The sequence below is a fragment of the Narcine bancroftii genome, chromosome 6 (assembly GCF_036971445.1).
Source record: "Narcine bancroftii isolate sNarBan1 chromosome 6, sNarBan1.hap1, whole genome shotgun sequence".
NCBI lineage: Eukaryota > Metazoa > Chordata > Chondrichthyes > Torpediniformes > Narcinidae > Narcine > Narcine bancroftii.
The window spans coordinates 52037619-52049134 of NC_091474.1; positions in this window are offsets into that span (position 1 = coordinate 52037619).

Here is an 11516-nt window from a genome sequence, read left to right on the forward strand (position 1 = left end):
ATATAATAGTTTAATCCATTTAATAAAATCTGGACCAAAATTAAATTTTCTTAAGGTAGAAAACAAATGTTCCCATTCCACCCAGTTGAGCGTCTTCTCAGCATCTAATGAAAGTACATATTCAGTCGCTGGGGTGGAAGGTACATAAATGATGGTCATAATCGATATATGTTATAATAACAATTTTTAATAAAACCAGTTTGGTCCATATCCATAATTAATGGTAAAATATACTCTAATCTATGGGGTAGAACTTTAGATAAAATCCTCTTATCTACGTTGTAATGAAATAGGTTATAAAATGCACATTCACTGGGTCCTTCCCTTTTTTTCAAAATAAGAGATATACCAGCCTTATTAAAAGACGATGGAAACTTCCCATCCTTAAATTTTTTTGGACCTGGAAGTGATGTCTGTTTGCCTCCGAAAAATTTTGGATAAATGAGAAAATATTTTCGGAGCCGAACTGACCTCACAGGTTGAAAAAATAAATTCACTCGACGTGAAATTAGAACAATGATTGTCCATGTTTCAGGTACTCTCTCCCGTTTCTTCTTTACCTTCCCCTATTGACTTTTCTCTCCAACTCTCCCTCTCAAACTGTGTACCACTGTCTCCCAGCTGCAAATGGTCAGAAGGATCCTTTGTCCCAGTATCATCAAGGAGAGCAGCCTCCCGGGCAGGAGCAGGGTCCTCAGGCACCTGGGCAGGAGCATGGACCTCGGGCTCCCAGGCAGGAATGGGACTTCGGTGGGGAGATGTCGGTTTTCGTCGGTGGCGGTTGGGAGGGGGACTGTTCACAGGTGAAGACTGGGTCAGTGTCAGGCTCCAACATCAAGAACCAGGACGCGAAGCCGGAACGGATCCTGCCAGAAGGGATCTGTCAGATAAGGCCAGCTGTTCTGTCCAGACTCACTGCCTGTGGTCCCCACCACCCATATCTGACAAGTGACTGGTCAGATCAGAGGATGAGAGTTGTCATGTACATAAGAACAGTGAAACTGCTTGTATCTGGAATTCAAGCAACCAGCCAAAAAACAGAGGAAAATAAACATTAAACAATAAAATATGTAAGAATAAAATAACAGGTAAAAACATGTAAGTTTAAAATTGTAAAATTGAATATTTTCAGAAGTAACAAATATACCTTTGGAGAATTTTAAATTAAATTTACATGTGCAGCAAGGTATCAGGCCATTTCGGCCCATAAGCCCGTGCCACCCAATTGTCATACATTTTTAATGGTGGGAGGAAACCAGAGCCCCCAGAGAAAACCAATGCAGACATGGGGAGAACATACAAACTCCTTACAGACAGTGTGGATTTGGATTCCCGGTCCTCGATCACTTGTGTTGTGACAGCGTTACACCAACTGCTACGATAACTGTGCCATCCTTGTCATTCCCTGATGACTCTCTGATGTTGAAGTCTGGCTTGGAGTTCATCCAGTTTGTTTTCCAAGGTCTGTGCATTGCCCAAGAGGATGGTAGGGGGTGGAGGCCTCAGGTCCCAGCTTGACCTGTAGCATCCCCCCCAACCCCTCGCCCACGTGGTGGGATCTTCTTTACCTGGCCTGTGGATCCCCATAATATCCCCACAACATCCCAACTCCTACACTCAATACTTTGATTTATGAAAGCCAATATGCTAAAAGCTTTCTTTATAACCCTATCTACCTGTGACGCCACTTTCAGGGAGTTATGTATCATATTCACTGATCGTTGTGTTTTACCTATCTTGGTTCACCCTCTCAAAGTGCAACATCAAACTCTTTAACCACATTAAATTCCATCCACCATTATGCAGCCCATTTTTACTGCTGGTCCAGATCCCGCTGCAAGATTTGAAAAACATCCTCGTTGTCCATTATACCCCCAATCTTAGTGTCATCTTTAATGTTAGATAATTGTAGGACCTTACAGCAGAGAAACTGGCCCAGCATACCTTTGCCAACCATGGTATCTGAGGTAATCATCCCAGTTACCTGCACTTGGTTGTAGCCTTCTCCATCCTAGAGATTTAAGTATCTCAAGTATCAGTTATTTTGGCAAGTAGCTAGGAGTTAGATTGATTGTTATGAGGAAGTAGGAGAGTAGGCAAAGGTGACCAGATTCTGTTGGCTTAACCACCTGGGAATTTACGACAATCTGCTAGTCACTCTTCCGATCCCAGATTTGCCTTGCCAGATTTCAGAGTTTCTGGCATGCTGTTTGAAATCCTGTTGTCCTTGTTTCTCATCTCAAGAGTTTTGAATTCCAAGCCAGGCACTGGATCCAAGGAGCAGAGGCCAGTAAACTGCAGCATGACAGGGAAAGCTTGGTTCTCCACCGCTGTGTCCCAGCGATGACTTCCCCGAATGACACGATAACATGTCCAGGGTGGTGATAATGCATCTTGTTGACTTTTGGAAACTTGAGAATTCAGAGCACATTGCTCAATCAATGAAGCTGTGCCTGCTGTAGGCTGGGGCAGTCCAGGATTCCTGCTGGAGTGATTGAAGGGGATTACGCAAATTGCTGTGTGATGCCTTTATGAATCCATTCACCTTCAACTTTAAGCAGTTGCTAGGCACAAAAGCCCCTAAGGACCCAGTCCTTGTTAGTGGGAGTGTCACCGGCAGCTGCCAGACTAGTTTCCAGCTCAGGGTCCTTGTCATTTCTTTACCCATCCCAGTCTTTGTTCAATTTTATGGAGAAGTATTCCAGACTGGAACAGATCCACTTCTATGTTATTCATTCCATATGTATATGGATACAGTATGTGCCATTTGAGAGAGCCTGTTCCATTTACACTAACTAATCACTTTGAGTACAGCTGGACTTCCATCCAATCTCTTTTGTACAACTGGGCAGGATTTTCATTGGAACATGGGATAGGGGGCGAAGAGGCCAGTTGCAGCTTCTGGCAGAACCTTGTCCTCTGTGCCCATGGGGCATTCTTCCCTTGTATCCATGGAGATCCCAAAGCCTAGGAGCATGTTTAACGATCCGGGGAACCGGGCGGTTGATGTGGGGTGATTGGAGAGTTAATGGAAGAAAGTAGAAAGGAGTTTAAAACCCCCCCTGGCATAGTAACAGTTCTAATTTGGTTAAAGATTTGTTGAAATAAAAGGAGCAACTCTTTTTAAAATAATCAGCAAGATGTTGGTTAGTTATAAAAACCCATCTTGATCATTAATGTCCATTGGTTTTATTGTGAGATACAGAGAAAATCTTAGTTTTATGTGCTATTCAAACATAACAAAAGAGTCACCACTCTTTGGGTAGCATCCTGGGTTCAATGAAACAGGGTACAAGCAAAGTTACAAGATGAATCATTCGTCAAACTGAGTTTTTAGCATTTAAAAATTACTGGGAAATCAAATTCATTCACAGCGACCAGCTGCCATTCCTTATAATCTGCCAGGTGCTTAATAACTAGGACTAAAAGTGCCGGGGACAGAGGACACCCCTGTCTATTCGATCTACCCAAGGGAAAAACAGATGACATTTGGTTATTAGTTTTAATTTTACCTTGTGGTTCATGACAAAGAGTTTTTATCCAATTTATAAATTTTCTGCCTTCAACAAATTTTTCCGATGTTTTATATAAGAAAGATCATTTTAGCTGGTTGAATGCTTTTTCTGAATCTAAAGAAATAGTTATGTTTGGATTCAACATTAATTTTTCAGTATGTATTATATTGAATAATCTACTTAGACTATTTGAAGAGTCTCTTCCTTTGACAAATCCCACCTGATCTGGATGTATTAATTTTGGTAAATACTCACTCAGTCTGTTGGCTCGTGCCTTTGCTAGAATTTTATAGTCTGCATTCAGCAGTAATATTGGTCTATATGATGTGGATTCTAGTGCGTCTCCACCTTTCTTTGGTAGCACTGTAATTATAGCAGTTGAAAATATTTCTGGGAGGGTCTGGGTCTCCACAGCCTGGTCTAACACATTCATCAACAGAGGTATTAACGTCTTTAAATTGCCTCAAGAATTCAGGAGGGAACCCATCTTCCCCTGAGGATTTATTAGCTTTCTCTGTTTCTTCCCTTGTAAAAGGAACATCTAAGTTTTTTTTCCTCTCTCTTCTAGTTTATAAAATATGCTGTATTTTTCTTGTATTCCTGATATCTGATATTCTTTTCCCTGTTTTGTAATATCCTTCTCTAAACCTGTCCCTTAATAAATTCACAAAAAACTTTCGTTTTAATAATGTAGCATTAAGATGCCATCTGTACATATTTTCTTGCTTTTCCATTCTCTTCTCTCTTCTCTTTGGCTTGGCTTCGCAGACAAAGATTTATGGAGGGGTAAATGTCCACGTCAGCTGCAGGCTCGTTTGTGGCTGACAAGTCCAATGCAGGACAGGCAGACATGGTTGCAGCGGTTGCAGGGGAAAATTTGTTGGTTGGGGTTGGGTGTTGGATTTTTCATCCTTTGCCTTTTGTCAGTGAGGTGGGCTCTGTGGTCTTCTTCAAAGGAGGTTGCTGCCCGCTGAAATGTGAGGTGCCAAGATGTACAGTTTGAGGCGATGTCAGCCCACTCGCGGTGGTCAATGTGGCAGGCACCAAGAGATTTCTTTAAGCAGTCCTTTTACCTCTTCTTTGGTGCACCTCTGACACGATGGCCAGTGGAGAGCTCGCCATAGAACACGATCTTGGGAAGGCGATGGTCCTCCATTCTGGAGACGTGACTTACCCAGCGCAGTTGGATCTTCAATAGCGTGGATTCGATGCTGTCGGCCTCTGCCATCTCGAGTACTTCGATGTTAGGGATGAAGTCGCTCCAATGAATGTTGAGGATGGAGCGGAGACAACGCTGGTAGAAGCGTTCTAGGAACCGTAGATGATGCCGGTAGAGGACCCATGATTCGGAGCTGAACAGGAGTGTGGGTATGACAACGGCTCTGTATACACTTATCTTTGTGAGGTTTTTCAGTTGGTTGTTTTTCCAGACTCTTTTGTTTAGTCTTCCAAAGGCGCTATTTGCCTTGGCGAGTCTGTTGTCTATCTCGTTGTCGATCCTTGCATCTGATGAAATGGTGCAGCCGAGATAGGTAAACTGGTTGACCGTTTTGAGTTTTGTGTGCCCGATTAATGGGAAGGGGTCTGATAAAAGTCTTGCCCAATACTCCACTTTTTCCACTCTATTTTGTAATTGAGCAGACATTAAAAATAGGTCATTCCTTGTATCCAAGGCATGTATCCTTGAGGAGAACGAATAGTCTCTTTCTAAGGGGCTGAGCCGCCTTTATATGTCAATTAAATTTAAATCCTTCATAAATGATCATGTTGTTTTGCCGCTTTCGCCTTGTTATTGTTCTTGCTGATTTGACCAATATTGGATCGAAACAAAAATTGAAATCTCTTCCAATCAATATATTTTGCCTTTCCCCTGTGGTTTTTTTTAAAAAAAATCCTTCACAAAGACTTCTTCATCATAATTTGGGGCATAAATGTTGATAAACATCCATGATTCTGCATAGATTTTGCAGTGTGCCATAATAAATTTTCCAGCTTGATTAGTTAAATCCTCTTCTATTATTATTGGTATATTTTTATTAATTAGAATCGCTACACCTCTTACTTTTGATCCAAATGTAGATGATATTACTTGCCCCATCCATCTTCTTTTTTAATTTTGCATGGTCTGATTTGGTAAGATGCATTTCTTGTAAAAGGACTATATCTTTTAGGTATGCCAAAACCCATTTTTTCTTCCTGTTAATTCCATTAACATTAAATCTAATAAATTTTAATGTTCTATCCATATTCATGTTTCTATCAATTTTTTTAAACAGTAAAATCTCTTTGACACTTTAAATAATAAAGTGATCCTTTCCCTTTAAGAAAAACACAGTGTCCTTGCCCTGATGGTGACGTATATATGGAGCCCCAAATCCCATGAATAAAGCCCGTGGAATCACTTGAGGAAGAAGAGCCCCTCCCTTTAGCACCATCTTTTTTTGCTACTCCTTTCCAGGCACCATTCTCCCCCTTAAACTGGAGTCTCCACCCCTGCTACCACTTTTCCCAGATTTTTTTTCTTTTATTGAACTCTCAAGAGAACATTTCTACACACTTAACTTTTAAATGATAAATACAAGATGTGTTTGTAAAAATAAAAAGAATACAACTTTTACTTAGTTCCATCATAAATATTTTCATAATCTTCTCCCTTGTCAAATTTGATCTTTATTTACAAACTTCGCAGAAAGTCTTCCACCTTGTTCTTGGTCTTGAAAAATCGCCAGTTCCCTTCCGCTACTTCGATCCTCAAAGTCGTGGGGTATATCACTGAATAATTCAAGTTTTTAGCACGTAGTTTTCTTTTCATGTCTTCAAATATTTTTCTTTGTTCAATCAAGGGCGGGCTAAAGTCTTGAAAAAATAGTAACTTTTCATGATCATCCTCAGGTTCTGCTTAGAGTAATCTCATGCTGCTCCCAGAATTATCTCTCATTCTCAATTGCTTAAAAATCTCACCAGAATTGGTCTTGGTCTCTGGGTCCGAGTATTCGGTGAGCTCCCTTGATGTTCAGTTTTTCTCTAAATTTATCTTCTCCCAACACTTGTTGGATCTATTTTTGAAAAAAAAAGTTTACCAGGTCTCTTCCCTCGATTCCTTTTCATCATTACAATGATTCGGACATTATTCGATCGCCGAAAGTTCTCCATATATTAATTTTGTCCAACAATCCTTGTTTATCCAACTCCCATTCTTTTGCTTTTTTTCCCCAAAGCCTCGAATTTTTCATGTGTCAGTTCAATCTCTGCTTGGCCCATTCTCTCTATCAAATCTTCAGCGATCTCTTTTATTTCAGTCATTTTCTCCGTGATGTCTCTCATCACCGTTTCAACACATGAATTGATTACTCAAGTTCTCCATTTTTTCCAGGATGATGCTCAGCTCTTGACCTGACTCCCCAGTTTTACCTGGTTCTGTGGGTTCTGTTGCCAATTTTGCACCTCTCCCTTTCAGACTTTCACCCGATGCTCCCCGTTGAATAGGAGCTTCTTCAATCTTTGTTCTCAGCTGCCTTGAATTCTTCTTTATCCATTGTTGATGAAGAAAATCTTGATTTTCAAGTTTTGACCGTCTATTTAGATCTCTTTACAAAGAGCTGAACCAAAACATGTCTGTCCAAGTCCTACGCATGGCCACGCCCCCAGCACTTTTGAGTACATCATTTTTAAATTTTATTTATTTGTTTGCATCATTACAGGAAAAAAATGAATAAAACATTAATCAAATATCCATAACCAATGATACAAAAAAGTACTTTTATATATTATCTCCCACCCAAAAGTAAGGAAAGAAAAGAAAGAAACACCTACCATTTAATATACAATAATATTAGCACAGTCAATCATTAATTGTTATTAAAAATGACTAATTAAGAAGAGTGGATAAGATAAAAGATAGAAGAGGTGGACAGAAAATTATCCATAAAATCCATATATGGTTTCCAAATACTATAAAAATTTTCATCTCGATTCCTTAAACTATACATAATTTTTTTCAAAGGTATACAATTTTGCATCTCATTATACCATCTACTTAATAACACTTCTCTATCATCTTTCCATGATGTCGCTATAAATTTCTTTGTAGTTGCTATTGCAATACTTTAAAAAATGTTTTGATATTTGTCCAATTTCAATTTTAAATCCTTTTCATAAATATCTCCAAGTAAAAATATTCTTGACCCTTTGATCCTTTATCTTCATAATTTGCCCTAATAATAAACTCAGTTCATTCCAAAGTCTTTCCACTTTTTTGCAAGACCACATTGAATGCAAAAAAGTCCCTATTTCTTTCACACATCGAAAACACTTATTTGAATAATTAGGATAAAATCTATTTAACCTATGTGGAGTGTAATACAATAGATGAAGAAAGCTATATTGAACCATTTGATATCTAACATTTACTGTATTCATAACACTTTCATAACATAATTTTAACCAAATCTCCTCCTGAATTTGTATATTTAAATCTTTCTCCCATTGCATTTTTGACTTTTAAGAATATCTAACAAAATGGCCTCAACAATTTCCTGTGGGAGGGAGTTTCACAAATTCACAGCTCTCTGAGTGAAGATGTTTCTCCTCACCTCAACCCTAAATGGCTTCTCCCTTCTTTTTTGGGCTGTCACCCACAGGGGTGCAAGTGAGCAACAGCTGAGGCCCCAACATTAAACACTCGTAAGGGGCGGCGTGGTGGACGTAGTGGACGTAGTGTTTAGAGCACCAGTGATCGGGACCAGGGTTTGAATCCCGTGCTGTCTGTAAGGAGTTGGTATGTTCTCCCCGTGACTGTATGGGAGCTCGGTTTCCTCCCACATTTTGAATGGGGTGTAAGATCAGCATGTACAGAGCCATTGTCATAAGATTGGCTGAGATTGTTCGGCTCCGAATCATGGGTCCTCTACCGGCATCACCTACAGCTCCTAGAATGCTTCCATTAGCGCTGTCTCCACTCCATCCTCAACATTCATTGGAATAACTTCATCACCAATATCGAAGTACTCAAGATGGCAGAGTCCGCAAGCATCGAATCCATGCTGCTGAAGTCCCAACTGCGCTGGGTGAGTCACGTCTCCAGAATGGAGGACCATCGCCTTCCCAAGATCGTGTTCTATGGCGAGCTCTCCACTGGCCACCGAGACAGAGGTGCACCAAAGAAGAGGTACAAGGACTGCTTAAAGAAATCTCTTGGTGCCTGCCACATTAACCACCGCCAGTGGGCTGATATCACCTCCAACCGTGCATCTTGGCGCCTCACAGTTCGGCAGGCAGCAACCTCCTTTGAAGAAGACCGCAGAGCCCACCTCACTGACAAAAGACAAAGGAGGAAAAACCCAACACCCAACCCCAACCAACCAATTTTCCCTTGCAATCGCTGCAACCGTGCCTGCCTGTCCCGCATCGGACTTGTCAGTCACCAACGAGCCTGCAGCAGACGTGGACATTACCTCTCCATAAATCTTCGTCTGCGAAGCCAAGCCAAAGAGAATTGGGCGGCAGGGTCTCGTGGGCTGGAATGGCCTGTAACCGCGCTGTAGGTCTAAATTTAAAAAAAAATTAAAGTAAGCTACCCCAATGCAGTATTTAAATAAAAGCCCAGAGTTTAGGCCAGAATTAATTCCCTCAAGAACTCTAAAAGGAAATGACATCTTGCTTTATCTCATTGTTATCGGAGGGAGAATACTGTGTAAGAATTGCTTGCAGCTTTGATGTTGTTAAGGAGGATACACGATCAGAAGGAATTTATTTGCTGCTGGCACTTTACGATGTCATGAAGATGAGTTAAAAGATTTAGCAAAGAAAAGTTATTTATTTTGTGTTACTTCAAGATAGCATTCATTGTTACAATTTCTGCTACAAAATCAATCTCAGCCAATCTCATGATGTCTGACAAGTAAGTCACACCTGCCTGTTCCTTCATCACCCTTGATGTATTGCTCTGTACATCTTTCTGAAGGTGGCCTGCTTCATTCCATACAGTTTCTCAGCTCTATATTAAACCTGAGCTCTGGGATATTTTTAGCCACTGGAACTTTTGTTGCAATAGGATGAGTGTAATGTTGGCTCAGAGATTCCAATTTCAATGTGAGCAGAATAGAGCCTTGGATAGAAAGGAATGCAGCATCTTTCCATAGGTTCCAGCTTTTGGTTCCAGTTCAGGTAACAAACCTTACCCCAATATACTCCAATTTACTAAAGATACAAAGTTGGGTGGGAGTGGGAGCTGTGAGAAGAATTTAGAGAAACCTGAGTGAGGGATGGGTGGGTTAGATATGAGTGGGAAACATGAGGAGCATTTAGGGGGGGAGGGGGTAAACAGATTAGGTGGGAGCACGGCCTGTGAGGAGGATTTAGAAAGTCTTGAGTGGGGGATAGGTGAGTTTCACACGAGCGGGAGACGTCGGGAGGATGTGGAGAGACTTCAGTAGGGGATAGACAGATTAAACAGGAGCAGGAACTGTGAGGAGGATTTAGAGACCCTTCTGTGAGGTAGAGACTGTGAAGTGGACAAGAAGTGAAATACTTAGTGGAAAACTGTGAGGGCGACAAACTTGTTTAAAAGATTAGTCAAGCGAAGTGTTTCCTAAATGATGAGAGACTGAAAGGTGTGTCCCTGTACAAGACCTGCTGGAAGTTAACATAAAGGTGCAACGAACTGGGACAGTAAAGGATATTTTATTATTAATTGCAAGAGTAAAGTGTTTTGTTCTAATGCTGTAGACTCTCTTTTTGCTTCTGTTTGGGATCAGGACAAGACCCATTCCGAATTACCCTTCAGAAGGCAGCAGTGATGCAGATCTCCTGGTGTAGCCAGGGAGTTCAAGGGTTTATCACCAGGAATTCATTTCCACATCAGGATTTTACAGAATTTGGGGAGGAAGCTGTAAGTGGTAGTTCCACAAGCCGGCTGCTCTTGACCTTGGTAGTAGGGGTCGCAAGTATTTGGGCATGTAACTGCTGTGTGTTTTGGAGTGTTATACAGTGCTGCATAACACTCTGCACCAATGGTGGAGGGAACTAATGTATTTATTTTAAAAATAAAAATGAGTTTATAGCAATTTTGTACCTGTGAAGCTGCCACAAACCAATGAATTTCATGAAATGTTCATGACAATAAATTCTAGTGCTGATTCTGAGAATATGCAGCCAAGCTTTATCCTGGATGGTACCAAGCTCTCTGAGAGATGTTCGAGCTGCATTCATTCAGGTAAGTGGCACAATCCTGACTTGTGCCTAAAAGAATGTGAAAGGACTGTTGAAGCATCTGATCACTCACTCCAGGATTCCCAGTCCCTGCCCTGCCTCTGAGACCAAAGTATATGCGTGGTTGGATTAGCCAAATTTCAGGTCAGTATTAACCCACAGAGTGCTGGTGGTGGGGCAGTTGAATGTCAACAGCGGATGGTTGGATTTTCTCTTGATGGGGTGGCCATTGGCTGGAACTGTCAATTGTGCCATTGCCTCAATGTTGTGGCAGTCTCGTTGCTGGCAGACATGGCCTGGTTCATAGGTTGCAACCATTTTGCAGTGGTCAGCAGCCTTCCCCACTTGTCAGTGTTCAAGGTTCCTTTTATTGTTGCATAAAATAATATCAAGTTCAACTTTGTTTGTTATACCAGTACAACCTGACAAAACAGCGTTCTCCAGACCATGGCGCAGAACAATGTAAAACTCACGTACAGGCATAACACACATATAGACAAACGAGACGTTCACACAGACCATATTATACATAATAAACTTCAACTTTTGTCTGCCATGAAACAAAGAATCACCATGACCATCACCCAGCGCCCTCTAACAACAAGAGAAAGGGAAGCAAAAGATTATCTTTTCAGGGACACTGAGTTCCTGTGGGTTCGTCTCCAGCCTTCCTGCAACTCCTGCAGCCTCACAGATTCCAGTTCAAACGATTGGAAGCCTGAGCTCCAGGTCCAAAACTCTGATACGATCAGGAAAACCTCAGCGGTTAATTGTTAATTGTATTAGGATGAA